The sequence below is a fragment of the Lissotriton vulgaris genome, chromosome 8, assembly GCF_964263255.1.
Source record: "Lissotriton vulgaris chromosome 8, aLisVul1.2, whole genome shotgun sequence".
Lineage (NCBI taxonomy): Eukaryota > Metazoa > Chordata > Amphibia > Caudata > Salamandridae > Lissotriton > Lissotriton vulgaris.
In genome coordinates, this window is record NC_141696.1 from 12,502,648 (window position 1) to 12,526,572 (window position 23,925).

The 23,925-nt window shown below is 47.2% G+C and overlaps 1 protein-coding gene across 1 annotated transcript in view; it reads right to left on the bottom strand.

Annotated features, from left to right (window-relative positions):
* Positions 1-14,090, bottom strand: part of LOC147693225 (TRPM8 channel-associated factor homolog) — a 177,482-nt gene extending 163,392 nt beyond the window's left edge. Inside the window, exon 1 of the mRNA XM_086933631.1 lies at positions 13,903-14,090. The gene's annotated coding sequence lies outside the window, so the exon portion shown is untranslated. The remainder of the gene's footprint in view (positions 1-13,902) is intronic.
* Between the last annotated feature and the right edge of the window lie 9,835 nt (positions 14,091-23,925).

Sequence of the window (23,925 nt, forward strand, 5' to 3'; positions counted from 1 at the left end):
CCTTCCCCACAACCCCGCTCCCCAATCCTTCTCAGGGACCCGGTGGGAAGACATGGATACCTCGTATGCCCTAAACCACTGTCCTATGTCATCCCCCTTAAAGAACTCCTTGACTACGTCCTTCGGGATGTGCACTCTTGACTCTACCTGCACTGGCGATGTGCTGCCACCAGAGGGAGGCCGATCTAAGTCTCTCTCCTTGAGACTTATCTCCCTCATCTTGATCTCGTAATCCATCTGGTGCTTTCGCTCTTCCAGCGCCATTCTTTTGGTTTCCAGCTCCAGCTGAATTTTTAACTCTGCCAATTTCCTCTCATGATTCCGGGTTTCTTTCCTGTCCGCCAGCTCCTCTGGCGACAGACCTTTACCCAAGCTGTGCTCGCTGTCTGGCTTCTCCAGATCGATCAACTCCCCAAGCGCATTCTGCTCCTCCGTCGCGTTCTGCTCGGCGAGGACGTCTTGCTCTTCCGGGGTCTTTCTGGACTCCATCCAGGCTTTCAGGGCCTTGTAGAACTCCGGCTTGTTTTTGCAGCCAGCGTGCGGAACTTTGAGTTTCTTGCAAAAAAACTTAAGTTCCAGTTTGGAGTATTTGTCCATCTTTGCGGGGTCCCACTCGATCTCCAACATCTCGGAGGTCGTGGACTCCGCTCCATCCAGGCTCTTCGTGCCCGGCATGGCTTCTGCACTCGGAATCGTTTCTCAAAAGGCAAAGTCTGTGATTTCGTAACTGTACCGTGACTCTTGTGTAGCGTTCGGAAGCTCAGGTATAACTATCGCAAGTGTAAATTCGAAAATCCTCACCGCTGCATCCAATGTAGGAAGTGGGAGGCTCTGGTTGGCGCAGTGGAAAACTAGCGTCAAGCAGGGGCTCTCCTCTTCCTTGTCAGGGCTGAGGGTTACCTTTCAGACAACCTCTGCTCTCCCTCTAGGTAGTGTGGCTCGAGCAGTCGTAGGCTAATCTTGGGGCGCATATAGGGTTAAACACTTGCAATAGTACACCTTTACAACCAAACCCACCACACAACGAGACCAGACTGTATTCGTGTAAAAATATATATCTTTATATAAGGATTTTACGCAGGCTTGTGAATACAGTCAAATGCTTAAGAATACGGTTGCACGTTACTTTGCTTTTAGGTATCACAGTTCTTATGAAAAGTTCTCTTGCGGCCCGTAGGCCGGGGTGAACCAAAGTTCTTGTGGAGCAGGCGGCTCTCAAAAGGATCTGTCCCACGTCGCTGTGCCTTCCCGGGGTCGCGGATCGTTGCGGCTCTTCGGCCGAGCAGGTCACTGGTCGTCCGGGGCAGCGGTGGTCGGTGGCGGCAGGGTCCTCCTTTCGTCGTCCTCTCCGTCCCTGGAGGCGGCGGCAGTGCGGTGATAACAAGTGGCAGTACGGTCCTCAAGTGCAGGACGTACCCAGCCAAATGTCGGTGCAGCTGTGGGCTCACAGCTGGGCTGTCGGGCAGGCTTACCGACTGTGGAGTCTCTTCAGGCCCCTGTCTGTCCTTGCAAGTGAGAGACTGCTAGCTATGCAGTCCCCTCTGTAGCTCGGACCGGACGGGCCCTCCTTCGCTGTGTTCTCGGGCTCCCGGTGCAGCAGTGGTCACGGTGGTCGGACCAGCGGCGGCTGGTCCTCGCTGTGCTTCCTGTGCTGCGTTGGGCCCCGGTCACGGTGGTCGGGAGGATGCTGTGGGGTCTCAGCGGAGGCTCCGGCGTCAGTGCCGCGGCGATGGTCAGCACCCGCAGTCGCTTCTTCCAGGGGGTAGCGTCCACTGGTCCTGGGACGCTGGTCAGGGGGCAAGTTCGATTCCAAGCCCTTGGAGATCTCTTTAGCAGAGTTTGGCACAAGTAAGCAAAAGTCCTTCTTTAGTCTTTTCTCCGGGTTCTCCTTCAGCAGCAAGGCACCAGACACAGGCAAGAGCCAGCACTCTTCCTTGTCTTCACGCGGTCCTTCTCGTCGGGCAGAGTCCTTCTGTGGCCCAAACTGGATCTAATTTTCAAGGAGCAGGGCTCCATCTTTTATAGGCCAAATCTTTTGTTCTCGCAGGCCAGGGGGGCCTTTGCATAGCCACTCTCAGTTCTGGAGTACCCCCGCGGGTGTACTCCGGCTTCTGCTTTCAGTGTGAGGGGCAGGCGCATCAGACGCCCCACAGGAGGTGGAGCCAGCATTGTCCGGACAGGAGTGGCCAGAGTACCTTGTTGATGGGGCTTCGCCCTTCCTGGGCCAGGTGCCGGCAGAGTCATCCGCCGCTCCCCAGGAGGGTGGAGCCAGCATTGTGGTGGCCGAGCACAGTGACAGTTTGAGTCAAGAGGCACTCCTACCTCCCACTAAGGCGTGATCTGCGCATTCGCCGCCCGTCCTCCCTCCAGCCCTGTCACTCACACGTCCCAGACAGTCAGATACACATTCTGGCAGAAGCAGCTGAAATGGTTAGGCAAGCAAATGCTAACTTTCTAAAAGTAGCATTTGCAAACCCGGGATACCGAAATAAACTTGACTACAAGAAATATCTCGTCATCCTGAGTTCAGGCATACTAAACATGACTCACTACCATGCTCCGTGAGCCTGCGGGGATTATAGGGTGTAATAACCCTCGCAGCTCAGTCTGGCCTAATGGAGCAGGTAGCCTTCGGTAGTGAGATCCGGTCCCTGGGGTAAATCACTACCAGGACAGGCCCCGCACATCCGGGCTTGTCCTACCTCGCACCTACAACGCACCCTGCCCGCAGGCCTACCATAGGGGTGACTAACATGTAGTCAAGGGAAGGGTCGGGGCTGGCAAGTGGGGACACTTGCCCAGCTAACGTGACAGTACGAGACCGCACGCGGGTTCTGCGGTCGCAGTTCCCAGACATATCTTTACGGCTGCTTCGGTGGGTGGCGCAACCGGCGCTGCAGGCCCACCAGCAGTATTGGCATCTACAAGCCCTGGCACTCTCTCGTGCGCTCTACTAGGGACTAACAGTAAATCCAATGCACCAATCATGGATACCAATCACATATACAGTTTACAGTAGGGAGCACTTGCACTGCGGCACGGATCAGCCGTGGCGCAGTGCCCTGAGTATCGGAAAACCAGCAAAACATCGGAGGCACATCAGCAAAAAGTGGAAGGGAGACTCACGCCAAGGTGCCAGGTCTAACACACAGGATGTTCACAGTCGTCAGTATCCAAGCGGGAAAGCGCATCCGCCTTTCCATTCTTTGTTCCAGGGCGAAAAGTGAGCACAAAATCAAAATCTGCAAAGTACAAGGACCAGGGTAACTGTCGAGGAGTTAGGGTCTTTGCAGATTTCAAGAATTGTAGATTCTTGTGATCAGTAAACACAGTCACAGTATGTTTAGCCCCCAGCAGATAATGCCTCCAGTCCTCAAAGGCATCCTTAACCGCTAGCAATTCTTTTTCTGCAATTGTATAATTCAGCTCTGCTGGATTTAATTTTCTAGAGCGATATGCTACCGGATGCAACTGACCAGTTTGGGAATGTCGTTGAGAGAGAACCCCTCTGATTGCCTGATCTGACGCATCTGCTTCTACAAAGAAGGGTTCTTCCGGGTTGGCATTCAAAAGAATGGGGGCAGACACAAATCTTTCTTTGAGATGGCTAAAAGCCTGAGCAGCTGCTCTGGTCCACTCGAACTGCACACCTTTCTTTAGTAAACGAGTGATGGGTGCGATCAAGTGTGAAAAACTCTGGATGAAGCGCCGGTAGAAGTTAGCGAATCCGAAAAATCGCTGAATCTCCTTGATACTCCGTGGTTCTGGCCAATCCTTGACGGCTTGCACTTTTCCTTGATCCATGGTGATTCCCTGTGGAGAAAGGACGAATCCTAGAAACTCCACCGTAGTAGCATGAAAAACACACTTTTCCAATTTTACGTATAAATGATGTGTTCTTAAACGCTCCAACACCATTCTGACGTGCTTGGGATGGTCTTGAGTATTCTGAGAGTAGATCAAAATATCGTCCAGATAAACTATCGCCACCTTGTCAATCAAATCACTCAGAATGTCATTTATGAAATGCTGAAACACAGCAGGTGCATTACACAGCCCAAAGGGCATCACGCAATATTCGAAAAGGCCAAATTTGGTACGAAAGGCCGTCTTCCACTCGTGCCCCTCTTTCATCGGCACCAAGTGGTACGCCCCTCGTAAGTCAAGCTTGGTGAAAATCTGTGCTTCTTTGAGTTGATCCAGAAGAACGGAAATTAAAGGCAAGGGGTATCGATTCTTGATTGTTACTAAATTCAAGGCGCGATAATCAATGCAGGTTCTCAGACTGCCTTCTTGCTTCTTTGGAATGAAGAATAACGGGGAGGATACCGGGGACTGCGAGGGTCTGATGAACCCATTGGCCAGATATCGATCCAGATACTCCTTGAGATGGTTATTTTCAGCTTCTGTCAGAGCATAAATCCGACTGCAAGGCAGTACTGCTCCTGGGACCAAATCAATCGTACAATCGTAGGAACGGTGCGGTGGTAAAACCTCTGCTTCCCGTTCACTAAAAACCATCTTCAAATCCCGATATTCGGGGGGAATTTCTCCAGCATTAATTACACAGACTGACTGACCTCCATACGACAGTAAGGAAGCAAGGGAATTCTCCCCGGAGTGTTCTTGAGGCCCATAACAATGTTCCAGACAAAAGCTTGACTGCATACTGACTGTTCGATTCGTCCAATCAATAGTCGGATTGTGTAGAGTCAGCCAAGGTAGACCCAAAATCAATTGGAACTGAGGGGCGTCTATTAGATTGAATTGCATCACTTCTCGATGCCCATCCGATTGAATCAGCTCCAATTCTTCCGTATGACTGATAATCGGCCCAGACGATAAATTCGTTCCATCAACAGCTCTCACTGGCTCTGGTCTTTCTTTTTTTATGGCTTGAATTCCCATGCTTCGAGCATACCTGATATCACAAAAATTTCCTGTGGCCCCAGAGTCCAACATTATAGCCACTCCAGAAATCTGTCGTCCACGGAATTTTAAGGTCATGTGAAGGATTACATGTGGGATGCACGACTGAAGAGTGTTTAGGATTAAATGAGGATCCGGAGTCGTCTTGTTCTCCTGCACCACCAGAGCGACTCCGCCTACTGATGGCCCCCCTCGTTTCCCTTAAACGGTATTTTTGGGCGCTTAGGACATTCCTTTACAAGGTGGCCAGCGGTCCCACAATAAAGACACAGTTTCTTCAAACGCCGATCCTCCTTCTCCTCTTTGCTCAATGGCCCACGGATGGCTCCAATTTGCATGGGTTCTGCTTCATTACTCCCTCCGGAACCTTTCTCGAGCCGAGCTCGATCAAATCGAGGAACATTTACTCTCCAATCTTTTCTTCTTTCTCCTCTACGCTCTGAATGACGAAAATCCAACTCCAAAACTAAATCCACCAACGCAGACAATTCAGTGGGCCGATTTGGAACTTGGGCTAAGGTATCTTTAATCTCATCTTTCAGTCCTCGATAAAATAAAGCAGCTCGTTTCTCCTCTGGCCAGTTGGTTTCCACAATTAACTTGTTAAACTGCGTCAGATATGATAGCAAATCTTTAGAGCCCTGACGCAATTCAAGCAGCTCATTATCAGTGGCCTGAGAAATCCTTCTCCTGTCAAAAATTCTGAGGAACTCAGTTTTGAACTTAGCAAAATCACAAAGGATTGGGTCATCTTCGCTCACCAAGGGCATTGCCGAATTAGCAGCATCCCCACTGAGATAGGACAAAATAAATGCTACTCTGGATTGTGCATCGGGAAAAAGGGTTGGGCGGCACATGAAATGAAGGGAGCATTGAGTTAAAAAAAGCTGGGCTTTTTGCGGATCCCCCGAAAATCTCTCGGGAGCTGCCAGAGGAATTAAAGGGGAGACTGAGTGAATTACCTGAGCTACAGATTTAGGATCTGAACTTACAGGACTGGTGTGGGATGAAGAAGGACCCTGAACAGGGTTTCCCATTACTAATCCATCCATCTTCTGAGCTAACACTCTATTCTCTTGTCTAGAAGCCTCCAATTCTAATTTTAAACTTTTATTTTCCTCCCTTACCGCTCCTAACTCTCTCTGGATACCGACTAACATATCTCCCAGTTCCTTTAGATTTAAGCCCTCCGTCATACTGCCTGGGCGAAGTGAATACTTGGGCACTTCAATCTGTCAGAAGGCTCCAATCTTCGCAGAGGCAGTGATGCTATACCCGATCACCCTTCCACCAGTGACTCCGCCACATGGGCGAACGCACTAGTGACAGGGAAAGGGGAAGTGGACAGAGAAGAGACACCTTGAGAGCTTCTGGCACCTTCACAGATTGGGTAGATCTCTCTTGACCTGGACTTCGGTTACTGTAGATGCCTAATGCACAGAACAAGGGGGGAAAGAATAAACAACAACTTCCACCTACCAAAGTTCTCACTCTATGTAAATATTGAATCTTATCCTACCAGTTGTTCCCAAAGGTATTGCTACTCTTCCTTATGATGTGTAGGTATATTCAGGGAGCTTCATGCCTGCAGGACAAAGACTAACATTACTGGATGTTCCTTACTGAAAATCTACGACCCAGGAACTATACTCTCTCACTCCTTCTTTACCTGTAAGCTCTCTGTATTCGCCCCAACTGGGGTTCTGGTTATTGCTGTTAATGTCTTGCAGTAAACATGCGGCTCCAGGGATTCCAATGCAGAATGAAACGAAGCGCGCAAAAAGGAACAAGGGAGGCAAAGGGGGGAAGGAAAGAACAGGAGTAGCGCAAGAAGGGAATAGCTGTTCAGCACATAGTTCGCCGACAATGGGGGAAGAAAGGGAAGCATTCGCAGGCTTACTGTTCCTCTCGCTGGCTCCGCAAGAGGTCAAAGGAGTCCGTTGAACCTTCCGTGAAGGAAACCCCTGCCGAGCTTCAGCAGGGTGAACTGGATCCCACAATGTTGACGGAAGAAGAAGAACGAAGTCTCAGTCACTGCAGCAGACGGAAGAACGTTACCTCACGAACTTCCAGGAATCCACTCAAAAGTAACATTTGGCATATGTTACTCTCACTAGGAAAGTTACTAGGTTAGCGGACTCGAAAATATAACTAAACTACTCTATGAACTCCTGTCACGAATACTTGACACGGAGCGTCTGACTCTAGCTGTTTCCTCAGGAACCCGAACAGTTGAAGTGCGCAGTTTGAGCGCTGCGCGAGGCGCACATCAACTAGCCCTCACGTACTAAACACTTAATGGCTTCAGTGGCTATCGTGGTGGCCATCTTAGGAAGGAACTAAACCCACTATGACCTGAACCTATTTACATGATAACGAAAGGAATCTATTTGGAAATACACGGGTACCAAATATTTACCCGACAAGGCTTTACAATTGTCTTTCCCCCATTCCCCACTTTTGGAACATAGGTAGATGCAATTTGTAAATTCCTGACACCTTGTTCCAGGGAAAAGTTATCTAGTAAGCGTAACATCCATGGTCAAATGCTGTATGCAGGCATTGTTCCCGAGTGGGCCTGCAGATACAGTGACTCCCATCTGGCCTCGTCTGAATCTCTATTCTATACGAATTGATACTTTAAGCAAAATGAAATCTGTACTTTTACAGACAACAGTGCCTATAACGTCATCAAAAGAGACGTATGATCTTCTAGTTGCAAGGACAGCTACTGAAGTTCATGACCTTTTATCAACAAATTGTCCCGTGCATTTCGTACAAATGCTAAGCCAACTCCTTAACATGTCTAGTGCCACAGGCATCCCAGGCATATTTAAGACGATTTTTACGGGACTGCTAACACCTTTTCAAGCAATCTTGGGAATCGTTCCAAATTTTGTCCACTCTGTTTTTGGCGGCATAACATTATTTTTGGGACTCGTAGCAGGGATTTTATTTTTGACCCTACTGCTTCGTTATGGCAAGCCGAAACTCAGACATAGCTCCCATGGGAATGGAAGAGACAATCCTAGCAATGCGCTACCGGGACAGGATAACTAACGTCCTTGGATTGGCCAGGCTGAGAGATCTAAACATGACCTGGTTCCTTTCATTCAGACCTATATGGCAGAACTGTATCTTACCGGTACTAAGATGTATGCTATGCCGAGATAAATGCGTGTTGGACATCTGTCTTGCACTTCCATCAGCAGTACCAATGGATATCGATACTTTGCTAAGTTCGATAAAGGCTCACGCATTGTGTTGTCCCCAGCGGCTACCAATCCTGATGACAGCATTCGTTGAGACTCCTGTGCTACGACTAGGTGGTAACAGTGGAGCGAGTGACAAAAGCAACATCATCCAGGTACGACCATCTGTGAGCATTGCTGATCCTGACTACGATGACAGCAATCATTCTCACACCTGCCAAGTTACAGCGCTATCGGATTTGGTTGAACTGTCACCTGAATTCGTAGACCAATTCTTTGAGAGCCTGTCTGATATGATGTTCTCACCCGAAGAGAAACAATAACTTTTGAGAAACTTTCCGACACACAGCGTTCCCATGAACTCTGAATTCGGCCTTCAGTTTTGAATAACAAAGACTGCTAAAAGCGTTGGAACTCTATTTTTCCCCGTTCAAGCGATAATTCTTTTGAATTGAACATTTTCTTAATATTCACCTTTTTTTGGCACGAAAAAATTCTTTGCTTAAGGTAAAATCTATTCTTAAAGAACAGAAGTTCAAACTTCTATTTTTTACACACATCTAGAGACATAATAACTTACATCAGCCTCTAGCACATTTATTGCAATGCATTTATATGTGATGATTTATCTCACCCTTCTTCTGTTTCAGAGATATTTCATGTGTAATTCTTTTTGCATAATTGTTCATTGATTTCATATGCAATAATTTTTGAATGATTTCTATGCTTTAAAAACGTACAGTACCTAAAAATTCACGTATGACAAATACGCCTATTTCGAATGCATTTATGTATTTTGGGGTGGGCAATGTTACACATGCATCTTATTGCTCTAGTTTTAGTAATTTGATGGACATGAACCCGTGGAGTGGGTGTTATGTGTTTATCTAGGTTCCTGATCGATACTGTGACCTTATGCCCCTATTCGGCTATAAATCCATTTATTCCCCATATTGGCATAACCGTTCAAGTGCGATATTCAGAAAAGTCATCTCTGGCCTCACACGAACAGAGCCACATTCCAGAATAGTTTTCTGCCAACTTCCTTTGCAACCAATTAGTGCAATGACAGAGCAGAAGTCACTATCTGATATTCCTAGATTAACACTCCGAGTTCTTCAACAAGATAAAAACTCAGCAAACCTGGAAATCCCCGCTTGCTGTGTTTTGATTAGTAATGGAACTCTAATGAGCAACTGCTAGCTATCACTTCCAGTGACATCTTTAATTGACGTCTTATGTCCAGCAAACTTGCGTCAAACATGGCACCTTTCAGGTATAAATATTACCAGCGTTGCCTTAAGCAATAGCCTGTTGTTTGCGGTTGAGAGCCTGTCGCAAGCCGCCTGAAGCCGTCCCGGTGGTGAAGCTACCGATACCATTATCGCTGCTAAAGCGCGAACGATGGTGTGGTGAGCTTAGGAGCTGAACAGCCGTCCCTCTGCGAAGAGCCCAGCAGATGCCAGCTGCCCGCGGACGCTGTCCCCCCTCCTCCTCTCGACGCGTTGAGAAGAAACGCTGCCTTTCTCCGGATGAGAAATCCAGCTCCAGCGCTTCTAGTCTGCCCTCGCGGGTGACTGGGATTTCGAGTTCCCCCTGAAGGAGATACCAGACCTCCATCATTCTATTCAGAGGTATGGTGTTGACTAAACCCTTATTGAGAATTCTTGAAGCAAACCTTGGCAAAACCAACTTAACTTAAAGCTACTTACTTACTCCCCTTCCACGTGTTAGGCTTAGGTCAGGCACACTGGGGTAGGCTTAGTTAGAAGCACCAGTTGAGTATGTTAGCCTAATGTATATATGACTGTATATATGTTTTATTACTTTTAAACCATTGTATGGCTAAGAAACCATATCAATGCTTTTACAGTATTATTTCGCAATCCTTATCTTACTGTACGTACTTTTTATAATAACAAGTCTTGCAATTGTGGCAATTCATTTCTCTTGTATGAGAAGAAAGACTGTTCAATAAATGTTAACCCTTTATTGACAAACGCCCGTCTCTCTGTTCTCTACATATTGTGAAAGTAAACTGCACTAAGACTGACTGAGTGAAATACCTGTCTATTGTTTCACACGACCCTAGAGATCGACTCTTGATCTGAGGAGCAAAGTTGTCATGTTGCACGGTTGTTGGAAAGCTGAATCCCTTCTTATCTGCGCCAGGGAAGCTGATCACTTCCTATGCAGAGAAAAAAGTTTCCAGTGACCTCTGAGCTAGTTGGTAACACACCCAATTAAGTCTAGCATAGTCAGTGGAGGCCTGGAATATCCGCAGTTCCACGTCGATACTACTGTTTATGTTATTCCAATGCGCAGGGCCTAGTGGGAAACTAGGAACTACACTACACTAAGTGATATCTATACAAGAATACACAGTGGCGGCTTCCCTACTGGGGCATTTTTTGTGTGACTTCGCTCCCTTTCCCTCTGTCAGCCTGAGACCAGCTTCAGACTCCCAGCGGCTTTACTGAAAGCACAAACCGCCTATGTCATGGTCTGAGAACTCCCCCAGTCAGTCACACTGTTTGTGTGTTTAGAGTGTTATGTTACATTATATTGATTTTTAAAGCACACTAATCACCCAAGAGGGTATCGAGAGTGCAGACAGGCAGTGCTGGGTTTGCACTTCTCAGCACTCTAATCAATGAGAAGCCCACCTGTCATGCGTAGAGCGTGATTGACAGCGCAGAACCACATCAGGCCACGCACTCTCCATCACCCTGTATAGGCCCCCGCAAGCTGAACACAGTGGGGGCTTTAACCCCTTCGACGCTTATGACGAGCTCAGCTCTTCATGAGGCACAGTGGAGCTGTGCGCATGACGAGATGACGAGATGACGAACTGAGCTCATCATAACTGCCGCGGACGGCCCACCCGGGCCTAATTCCCCGCCTGTGCGGGCGTTCCATGGGAGTGGGCGGAGTCGTCATGAGCTCAGGTCGTCATGAGCACAGCTCCACTGTGCAGCATGACGAGCTGGGCTTGTCATGAATACCGTGGTGCCGCGCGTGCCCCCCCCCCCGCACCGCGGGGGAATTAGCTCTGCATGGAAGGGTTTAAAGAGAGGGAGATGCTTACCTCATGGGGTACATGAACTCTGCTTCTGAGGACCTGAGGCACAGCACTGACGGGCGGCAGAGGCCAGGAAAGTAAGACCAAATGTCAAACAGTTGTGCGTTCATGTATGTGTGTGCTTGAGAGAGAATGAGTGGCAACGAGTGACTAAGAGTGAGTAACTGAGAAAGTAACAGGAAGTAAAAGAGTGACTTAGAATGACTAACAGAGCAAGTGGTTGAATGAAAGAGGGAGTAAATAAGACATTAAGGGGCATATTTACAAGCCCCTATCTCCACCACAACGTCACTTTTAATGACGTTCCTGTGGCGATACGGGCTTCCCCTTATTTACAAGGCAACGGGCTTAAAGCTGCCTTAGCTTGAAAGGGGTGGGCAATGGGTGTTGCTGTGGGCGTTCCACCGCAACACCCATTTATTTCGATGCTGCCCCATATTTACACGGGTGGCGTAAATATGAGGCAACACCAAAATTACGACCAGAGAAAACCTGGTCTTACCCTGGCGAAACGAGGAGACATTTTTAATTTGTCCTCGTTTATGCTCTTTCCTTGTGTGCTGCGTTGTGCAGCACACATGGACGCAACAAAATGAATCTGATTGTTTAACTGGAGGAAGGTGCACATAAACAATCTTCCCCAGCAGCGCAGACACCCTTGTACTATGGTGCAAGAGTGCCTGCGTTGGTGCTAGGCAGCTAAATTTAGCACCAGCCCATGGTGAAACACAGGCCTGCTCCGTATTCTTGTAAATATGGTGCAGCCCTGCGTTTCAAAAGTGACGGAGCGTGGTGTTAGCCTTCTTGGCTTAGCGGCCCGCTTTGCCACTTTGCTTGTAAACTCGTGACTTTGAGAGCTAGAGTGAAAGTGAGCAATTGAGTGAGTGATAGTGAATGTGAAAGTGATTTACTGAGAGAGAGTAAGAGAGTGACCTGCAGAGAATGAGTGGACAAGAGAGTGAAAGTTCATCACTGAGAGGGTGAATGCCATGAGAATGAGTGAAAGTAAGTGACAGAGAGCAGATGACTACAGCTGTGAGTGCATGCTGTGGAGCACATGCTCAGAGGCGCCGGAGGTGCAGAGGACTGGGGTGCACAAGCAACGTACAATGCACCCCACAAGAGCAGGTACGAGCGGAGGTGCGAGGACAGTTCAACAGGGTGTAGGAGATAAGGAGGCTGGAAAATGGGGCGGAGTCCGCGAGTGGAGGGATACTGGACTCAGGAGGAAAGGGTGCTAGGGTCTGAAGGACCACAGTTGGTAAGCCTCAAAAGGCAGGTGCCTTTTACCACATTTATGTGAAAATGTGCTGTAGAATGCACAGTTTGAGGCCGTCTTTCCAAAATATTCACAGGGGGAAACTCCCTCCTCAAACCCTCCCTGTAGGTAGACTCTGTAACTCACTTTCTTCACCCCCTTATTGATATTCGTTGAACGGTGCTAAGCCCAATACTTCCAAAGATTATCAGGTGCAACTGTCAATGCAAAATTATACAACACAGTACAATATAATCCGACGCAATACAATACAATGCAGTATAATATAATACAACACAATACAGTACAATGCAATACAATGCTCTATAATATAATACAACGCAAAACAATACAATGCAGTACAATATAATAGAACACAGTACAATTCAATACAATGCACTATATTATAATACAACACAATACAGTACAACGCAGTACAATATAATACAACAGAATACTGTACAACGCAGTACAATATAATACAACACAATACAGTACAACGCAGTACAATACAATACAACAGAATACAATACAACGCAGTACAATATAATACAACACAATACAATATAATACAACACATTTCAATATAAAACAACTCAGTACAATATAATACGACACAATATAATACAACACAGTACAATATAATACAACGCAATACAATACAACACAGTACAATATAATACAACACAGTACAATATAGAACAATGCAGTACAATATAATACAGCACAATACAGTACAATGCAGTACAATATAATACAACACAGTACAATATAATACAACGCAAAACAATACAATGCAGTACAATATAATAGAACACAGTACAATGCAATACAATGCACTATATTATATTACAACACAATACAGTACAACGAAGTACAATATAATACAACAGAATACAGTACAACGCAGTACAATATAATACAACACAATACAGTACAACGCAGTACAATACAATACAACAGAATACAATACAACGCAGTACAATATAATACAACACAATACAATATAATACAACACATTTCAATATAAAACAACTCAGTACAATATAATACGACACAATATAATACAATACAGTACAATATAACAATATAATACAGCGCAATACAATACAACACAGTACAATATAATACAACACAGTACAATATAGAACAATGCAGTACAATACAATACAGCACAATACGAGACAACTCAGTACAATATAATATAACACAACACAATATAATACAACACAGTACAATATAATACAACACAATACAATACAACGCAATACAATATAATACAACACAAAAATACTTAAAAATAACTAAAAATAACAATAAGTAAACAGACCGTGCTCAGACTGGGATTCACACTGCCCCCACCACACCCTGCCCTCTAGGCCAGCAGGACCTTCTGCAGCTCCGATTGCCCTTGCACTCACCTGTTGGAGTGGGTAAAGTGCCTGGTGGGAAGCGCTCTAAAGTGTGGAGATGAGTCTCAGGCCTCTTGTGAGTAGAGTGTGAACTGTTGTGTGCAGTCGTGGTCAGTGAGGGACGAGCTGGTGTGTGCAGTGGTGGTCAGTGAGGGAGGAGCTGCTAGGTGTGCAGTGGTGGCTAGTGTGGAGTTATAACATTTGTAGTCGGAGTAAAGGATGTTGAGCAGCTTCTCGGGCTCAGAGAAGATTACGTAGTCACCCCCCTCCCACAGCCCTCCCTATGGCGTCTATTTACAGCAGTAAAAGGACAGGCCATGTTTGTTTAGCTCCTGGGATCCAAACTGAAGCTGGCAGTGTGTGGCATGCAGCCTCGTGGCAGCAAGCAGCTGCCAATAGCTTGGAGAGCCAGAGGGAGTCCATAGCAGGGGTGTTTTCTAGAAACCCTAATACCAAGAAGTTGTAAAACCACTGGCGTCCCTCGTGGGCATCACCTGTTCACGCAGGGCGCGTCATAGGGCTGTTGCTGGGCTCCACCACCGCACACCAGTGTCAAGGCTGAAAATGGACACAGTAAGAGGGGTGTCAGCACATTGCTTTTCTTTCTAATTGTCTTTCCAGACATTTTTTCTGGAATGCGATGCCTTTTTGCATGCTGCCTTCCTCATCCAAGGAGGGCTAATCGTAGCTCAGCAGCACTGAGGTGCTTGCTTTTGCATTTGAAAGGCTTTCTCTGCCCTCTCACCTACATAGCCTGTTCATAGCTTGATTGCCTACATCTGTCAATCTTGGCTTTTCAAACATCAGAATTTATTTTCAGCTCCAAACTCCAGCATGCAAAGTGCTGTCTTTAGCTATAATTGGGAGAAAGTATTATACATAGCATAAACCATTCCTCACCTATGTTTTTAAATTTTCCAAAGAGCCTAATTTAAAGTCTGCTGGACAGGGTGCTCCGTCGCAAGCACTATGCAGCATCCTTTGTGCTAAACTATCGATCAGCCCTTTTCATTTAGAAACCAGCGAACCTTGACTTTTCTTTCCCCGGAATCCATATTGGCTCTTGTGATAGAAAGCAATGAATGAGAACTCCCAGGCTGTGGAGGTCAATACTTTTTGGGGAATATTCTCAAGAATGTGAGATAACTACTGCAAAAGTAGCTTAACGCAACTCTTCACATCGCAGTCTTTTGCGGGAAAATAACACTGTGTTAACTTGGTATTCTCAACACGGCGGCACCATGCTGTATATCGACTACAACGCGACAAATGAACGCATTAAAATCAATGCAATGCTGCAAAAATGCGAAACACCAACGCGAAAAAAGCAGTGATGACGCAAATAGCGATACTGAAATCAGTGAAAACCAGCCACAGGCCTGCAATCCCCACGTTACATGCGAGAAAATGTACTACAAAAGTTGGGGAAAAACACATACACAAGCAGTGAAGCATAATGGAGTCAGCCGGAGCAAGTGCGCAGGACAACCAGAACCCGAAAAGCCCTAGGGGTCAGGGAAGGGCAAGTAGAAGAAGGGTAGGAAGAAAAGGTTCAGTCCACAGGAAAACTAGATCCTGATAACGGAGGTGATAGAACACCATCAACTACTGTTCGTCACTTCCACTGTGTCACTGGCAATTAAAAATGGAATATGGCACCCTCGTGGACAAGGTGAATGCAGTTGGAGTGCTGAAGAGCACAATGGAAGAGGTCAAGAGGCGCTGGAATGATGTCAAGCGCAAAACCAAGCAGAAAATCGCAAACAACCGGAAGGCAGCAATGGGGGAAATGGTGTCCACAGTCATCAGTGGGGAGACAGTGGCAGGAGTTGGGGGACCGGATGCTGCTCAACATGACTGGACCCAACAGCAACAGGGTGAGTAACGAACAGGGACTGGGGGACTGAGGGAGATGGGCAAAATGGCACACATGCACAAGTAAGCATAGCACAGCTGCAGACAAACCATGCCCCAGACCCCCAACTCCCACCAAGTGACCAATGCATCCAAGTATGTAACATCTCAGCACTGTATAAGCACAGAAATCAGAGACACGCTGCATGTAAGGGATAAGGGGAAGCCAAATCAGAGCTGCAGGGGCGACTCCCCCAAAATGCGGCGCACACACATCACTTGCAGAGCACATCAACATTGACAACAATGTGGCACAATCCGCAACCCGTCCACCACAGAAAAGAGGACACAACTGGTGTCGCTTGTGTGCAGAAACTGGCCAATCACATGATGTTATTGGAATGTACACTGTCCCGCACCATATAGGCAGTTCCCCACAAACAGTCACAATGTACACTGTCATGCAGTCTGAATGTAAACATGTACAATGCAACAACATACATGTGAACACAATGTTAAACTGCAACGCCCCTTCACATTGCAGAGGGAAATTCAAAACCTCCTGCAGAGCAGTCCCAACTTCTCTTCTCTGATGACGAAGAGGACCACGACACCTTTGACTCCGACGCCCTCCAACAGCTCTTGGACAGCCTCCACAGCCCACTTCCAGGAGCAGGGCAGCCCAGCTGCTATGAGGAGAACCCACCCCTGCACAGAACATACAGCAGGCAGCACCCACCACCATGGCTGACTCCCATGATGTGAAAGAATGAACAAGCGGGACCGCTTGCCCTCTACGCACTGTTGCGTTTCCAAAATATGGATACTAAATCAACAGTGCGTAGAGGGCAAGCGGTCCCGCTTGTTCATTCTTTCATGTTTAGGTTCACAGGCGCATAAGATGGACAGTGCGTCTTCCTCCACTGCACGCATGGTTTATTAATGTTATAAATTTGCATACAAATCATTAATTTGTAAAACAATAGAGGTGCCTCTCCAAACCACTAATTTTCTGACTCCCATGATGCCCACGACAAACACATGGCCTTCCAATGCTGTGTGTTGGGGTGCCAGGAGAATTTGGCTGAACAGGTGCAGGTGTGGTGCGACAGCATGGCAGACATACTAGACGGCATACGTGGGTGTCTAATTCCCATCAGGGACCCCTCACAGTCCCTAACTGACACCGACAATCTGCTCCTTGCCCTCCAATGAACCATGGCTGACATTACCAGAGTCCTGACTCTGCAAAAAGAACGGCTGTCTAATCAGAGTGGCTCCAGTGAGCTCTCCCGGGAGTTGTGACTCATGCGCAGGCTCATGGAGAACATGGAGCGGATGCAGGTGGAAAGATTGGCTGCCACGGCTGCACACGAGTGAGAGGTAGCAGGGTCACTCATTGCCATAAAGACCCTCCTCATGGCATTGCTGCCACAAGGCATGGCGCTGATGCATGCTGCTGCTACCACTCCATCCACATCCCTGGCCCCTGATGTGTCAGTACCACACTGTGCTGGAGACAGAACACCACCACCCACATGTGAGGCACCTGTACCAGCAGAGGATGAAGATGACAATGACGATGACTCTGCACTTGTGGTCAGATGGAAGCGGTAGCATTGTTCTCCGCCATATAGCCTGTTTCTGCTTGGTTCTGCCCTCTGCATCATCACCTTCCGCTGTTCTCCAATACACTCTGTGACACTCACCTTGGACCTCGACATGGACTGTCATATTCTCTTTGGTCACCAATGACACAGCTATCAGATTGCGGACTGGACTCATCCTCTTCTGATGTACTTGTCATTCCCGGAAGGACTCTGGCTGGCCCTCCACGGGCTATCAATGTAACATGGGGTTTGCATGGGCCTGTACTGCTCCAGCTACGACACTCCATTGAATGTGCATTAAACATTCATTGTCACACCGATGTGTCATGTCTATGATCTTGCAAGTGTGGAGGTATGGGTGAATGTAGGGTCAATGATTACCCCGTACGTCCATGTTGCTCATGTTGTGGGACTTGGGTCACAGGGTGACACATTGCCGATTGCGTTCCGGGTGGCGCCAACACTAGAACGGAGACATACTCATTAGTCACTCCCTTGTCCAGCCCAGAATGGAAGCACGCCCAGAGCCCCGGGGTCATTGTTCACACCCTTACGCTGGACTGGCATACACCAGTCCAGCCCACTCCGCTTACGCTCACAGGGGGGACTACGCTACATGCCCCAGGTCCTCCCTATAGGGATCTGCTGCTCACAGGTCTAGTTGTCAGCATGCCACAACCACCCCCTCATGACTGGTTCACACCCACACCAGAACCATTCAGCACCGGCGTCACAGGACATGCGACCCTGCCAATAAAAAGGGCCTGGCGCACGCGCTGGAGGCCATTTCCACTCTGTCACTGGGTTTCTCCGTGTGGGTATCATTTCTGCCTGAGGGCCTAGGGGCCGGGTACAGCACCTTGCCCGGTGCCGGGGGTGACATGATGACATTCGCACCTCGAGATTCAATCATAAAGGGTCCATGGCGTGCGGTGCACAGACTTGGTGGCACCGGATACACTGCGACAGGCACAGGCACACGGCCATGGGACGGTGTCTTTCAGTGCACTAAGGTAGGGGCACCGTAAGTGCTGAGTGGGTGAGCAGCCTGCGATGAGGCTGGGTGCACTGATATTTTCTCTGCCATAGCGAAATCAAGACCCAGAATCAAATGTGTGACCTGGTGGCCCGCGGTGCGGGGCTGCATGATGTAGAGGGTGGCATGGTCGTGGGCCCGGGGCTTGGTGCTCTTAGCGGCACGTGGTGGGCTCTCTTGGAGACACCCCGGTGGTGAAAGGTGAGTAGGGAGACCTGGTTGCACAGAGGTGGGCAATCACCACTGGGGGGGGGGCAAGAGGGGCTGGGGTGCAGCAGCCTGTGTGCACAGGGGCTGGCAAGCACAGATGGCGTGTGCTTCTGTATGGACTCTGCCATTCATTTCTCTGGCAACTGTTTCAGATGAGGGACCTGGGGGACTGCAGTGCGTACCGGCACGTGGTTGGAGACACACCGGTGGCTGCAGGTGAACAGTGAGACCTGGGTCTGCAGTATCGGAACTCTCTCTCCCTCTCTTTCTCTCCCTCCTATCTTTCTCGCTCCCTCTCTTTCTCTCTCCCTCTCTTTCTCACCCTCTCTTTCTCTCTCCCTCTCTTTCTTGCTCTCTCTTTCTCTCTCCCTCTCTTTCTCTCCCTCTCTTTCTCTCTCTCTTTCTCTCTCGCTCTCTCTTCCTCTCTTTCTCTCTCCCCTTCTCCCCCCTCTCTCTCTCTCTTTCGCTCTCTCTATACTTTGGTGGGCGCATGACACACCTTCTTATCTGTATTTTTCTTGCAGGCTGTGACTTACAGAATGCTCAGAGAAGACTCACCGTGCCTCTTAAAAATTGTTGTTTGTTGTTTAATCTGTAATAAAGTTTTTATTTGGATTATATGATTTGAATGTATGATTTCCATTTTTCTGGCCTCACCTGTATGTTAGGTGCTATGATTGTGCAACTTCAGGCGATTTGTTTGGTTCATGGTTTCGTGGTGTTGATGTGCATTCTCTTTGTCCAAAGGGAGGGGAGGTGGGTGGTGGGGTCCTAGGGGTGGTGGCGGTGGGTGTTATTGCCCTATTGGGGCTCCGGGCTGCATGTTCAGTTGCTCGGGGGCATCTCTTGTTCTTCATGTTTGGCTATGGGTTGTGCTCCCTTGGCTGCTGTCGATTGTTGTCCGACTTTACACCAGGTCAGAGCAGGTGTTAGTTTCCTGCTGCTACCGCGCCTTATCGCCTGTTTTGTGATCTTATCGACAATCTGGCTGGTCATTGCAAATGTTGACGAGTGGTGTTGTTGTGACCTTTTGCTAGGGAACGCCTACTTTGCATCTCATTAGCGATAGTTGTAGGGGTCATCCGTGGCGATGTTTTTTGAGGATGCTATCGCCAGAAAACTGGTGATATGGGAATTTAGCACCGGCTTGTGAATGGGGCGGTAAATTTATTCCAACTTTGGCTGCGATAAGGTGCCAATAACTCGGCGATAGCTCCTTAAGAATATGCCCCTTTGTTTAAACATGCTCCTGCTTTTGAAGATTGTTTCTGAAAAAAACCATTAAAAGAACTGGTGAACATCCATTGACACCGATGGCGGCCCTATTTCAATCTTTTTGCATATGGCATGGTTCCTTTCAATGTGCAGAGATAATCATTGGCAGGTGTTCATCTCCAGATCTGATGGACAGATGTCCACCAGGGTGGCAGCTCAGTGTCCTCCGCCGCCTTATGCACAGAGTACCGTCCGTCAAACTCACAATCGGGCCCAAAGTTGTAAAACCCGATTTGGCTTTGTGCAAACTACTTGTTTCAAGGGAAAACCAAAAGCTATTTCTGCTCAGATACGTCAGTCTTTCAGCCTCATCATGCACTAAAACAAGCACTGGCAATGAAATAAATTTTGTACTTTGAAAAGTAGATAGGTTTATACCAAGTTTTACAAAACAATCATGGTTCAACATGGATAGCAGGTGCGTGGTCTTTCTTCGCAGAACTGGTACAGAATGGCAGTAGCAACGCATGATTCCTTCAGTTATAAAACACAGCAAGGACATTCATCCACTCCCTCAGAATATAATCAGCAGGTCAGAATAGTGCAAGGTTTCTTTGCTCACGGCAAATGAGCAGTCAAGGCATGAGTGACTTGTAAGTTACAGACAGATCCTATAGCAGGGGCTTAACTCATTGACAAGAACAGAGAGGCATTGCCACTTGGTGACATTTCATGTCAGCATCTTGTCAGTCCTGCTGCTGTCACTTGGAGGTCTGAGGTTTGTGAAGACTCTTTGGTATTTCCGTATATTGAGGAGCATTCAGAACCGAGCTGGTCATTGTTGTAGGGAGCATTCCATCCACAATCTAAGTAGCAATGCTCTAGGCAGGCACACAGGTGCTAACCTCTTTAAAAAGGTTCGAATGCAGACCCACTAGGCACGATGCAGCCCCGCCCTCAGGGCTGCACCTGTTCAAAGCATTGAGGGCCACCACTGTTTAAAACTGTACGTGCCTCAACCTGGAATCCTTGCAAAAGTCATGCATTGCTGGAGTTGTGTCTCAAGCACGATGCAACTCCAGCAATGCATGTTGAGGCCTATTCCTAATACACTGCATCACTCCTTATGCCTGCTCCAAGCAGTGGTGGCACAGTGAAATCTTGTAGATTTCACTGCATCACTTCTACTAGGCTTTCCTGCATGGGAACGCCCACCCTGCATACATTATACCTGACGCAGGTATAATGTGGCGCAGGGGTTTACATGGTCCAGCTTCTCCCTAGATGCGTCATGTTGTAAATGGGCCGCAATGTGGCCCACTCTTCTTTAGAAATGCCAGGACAATTAATTAGTATCACAACATCTTCAATTTTGACTTCACCATCCATATCACTCCTCTTACACAGTAAGCATGAGGGGCAATCAGCCACTGAATTCTTATTTCCTTGAAGGAAATCAATCCTAAAGTTGTAGCCTTCCAGCCCAGGCAGCCACTTAGCTATAAGGGGAGAAGAATGTTCCCTCCATTTGGAGGATAACATGAACTTCAGGTGTTTATGGAAAGATTTTAAATTGGAAGAAAGACCCCACAAGAAAATGTTGAGGTGTGTGTTCCCCCAAAAACACGCCAGGGCTCCTCTTTCAATGGTTGAGTAATTTGACTCCTCTTCTTTGAGCACCCTTGACGCAAACGCTACAACTCTTTCCTTCCCATCTACCATTTGTACTAGAGATGCACCTAACCCATTGCTGCTAGCGTCTGTGTGCACAAATTGTCATTTGTGCTGTATCAAAATTACCCAAAGATGGAGCATTTAGGATTGCATGCTTAACACTTTTAAAAGCTTCCTTACAAGCATCATCCCACACAAATTGAACCCCTTTTTTCAACAGAGACCAAAATAGTGCGGTGTAATCTTCAAAGTTCTTCACCAGCCCCATGAAAGATTTAACTTTTTCGTACGATCAGGAGCTTCTGTAACAGCCACAACAAGGTCTAATGTGGTTTAACACCATCCTTGGAGTTGTGATGCCCCAAATAGTTCACAGAATCCACACCAAATTTACACTTATCCAGTTTTATGGTCAATCCTACATTTTTGAGAATGGTGAGAACACTTACAAGCGTGTTATTGTGTTTGGACGTAGATTTCCCATAAATCAACAAATCATCTTGAAAATAAAGCATGTCACACACACCCTTAAGTAGCGGATGCATCACCCTTTGAAACACACCTGCCGGGGATGGTAATCCAAATGGCATCCTACGGTACCTGAAAGCACCAAACAATGTGATGAAAGAAGTAGGAGACATAGAGTCCGGGTGGAGTTCTATCTGGTGATATGCCGATGATAGGTCAATCACACTGAAAACACATGCATTACCAACCATGCTGATCATGTCATCTTTTTTGGGCAAGGGAAATCTATCCACCCAGATATTTTGATTGAGATCTCTGACATCCACACAAAGACGGATGCCCCTTAGTCTAGACTTCTGTCCCATCAGAATCAGAGCCAACCACACAAAGCTCTCAATTAACTCTATGATCCCTTGCCTGATAAGTTGGTCCAGCTCTTTCTTTAAAGGATATTGCATAAGAACAGGGATGGACCGCACTTTGTGTACAGCAGCTACCGCATTACATTTCAACACAATTTTTAAGCTGACCCAACTTGTCGGTAAAAACTTCTGGAAAGTCATTGGCCATTTTAGCACCCCAATCTATTCGTTCAATGGCCAACACAGGGTCCTTGCTATTTGGGTCAAGATTTATGCCCAATTCTTTTTGGTGTTTTCACCCCACTAGGTTTGACCCCTTTTCGGCAATGTACATTTTTCCTGTTGGTAGTGCAACCCTTAAAGTCAATGCATACATCAAGCATACCCAACAGAGGAATAGGATCGTGATATAACCACCGGGATAAATGTCTGCCTCAACTAGCTTATAACTCATACTCATTAAATTGTCCTCATAGGTTCTACGTCCAGTAATCGTGTAGGGCAGTGGTTCCCAAAGTGTGCGCCGCGGCGCCCTGGTGCGCCGTGATGAGAATCCAGGGGCGCCGCGGCGCCACGCAGGATGTGGGGGGTTTGAAAGAAATGCCACCTTCAACACGCATCACAATCGGGCACTCCGTGGTGCCTGTAAATCGATCGCCGCAGGATATTTTGTAGTGCAATGTAGTGCAAGAAACATAGTTGCAGCACTGTGTTGTGCTGGGGGAGGAAGCAACTGATATGGGCGAAAGAGCGACGCAAAACACTCTCCTTTGGTGCTTGACACATATTAGAGATGTACACACCTTCCACCACAGTCAGTACTGAAAAGCGTTTGCCACGGATTTCTACTTCCAAACTAATAAAACCTTTCACAGATAGATTTACGATCTCTTTTTGCTGCTACAACTCGAAAGGGTGTACAAACACGTCAAAGCCATGGGCGCATCTCTGAAATGAGTGCCTCTGCTAGACTCTGTCTGTATTTTGCAATACAAATTCTTTTGTATGTTTGGGTGGTTCATACTGCTTTCCAATATTTAAAAAAAACATGTTTTGCTTGCCACAGAAGTGTAGAATGCCGCGGGGAAGTTAATCTCATAATTAACAATTTCAGGAAATGTAGAGTGCTGCCGTGTGTGTCCATTTAATAGTAAGTGAAGTTTTCGAAAGCGATTTTGTTAGTAACTTGTAAACAGTGACTCCTTACAGTATTTAGAGGAAAAATTCGAAAATCTTTACATCTACAAAGAAGAGAAACTAAAACAGCTCAAAACTCAGTGCTCTTGTAATCACTAATGAAATATAGAGTGCCCCGATTCCAAGACTAGCATGCACATTACACCTATATTATTTATGTAAATGAAGGGCTTTAAGTGGGATGAAAAAAACTGGGGGAGGGGGTTTCAAAGGGGCGTGGCCAATGTAATAAAGGGCGTGGCTTAAAACACTTAAGCTAAAAATCTCTGCTTAGCATAGTGTGCTGCCTGACCCACTTGTAAAAAAAATGTTGGGGAGCCACGGTCAACTGCCAATTTGGTCAAGGGAGCCACGGGTCAAAAAGTTTGGGAACCACTGGTGTAGGGTGAACATGAGTCTGCGTAAA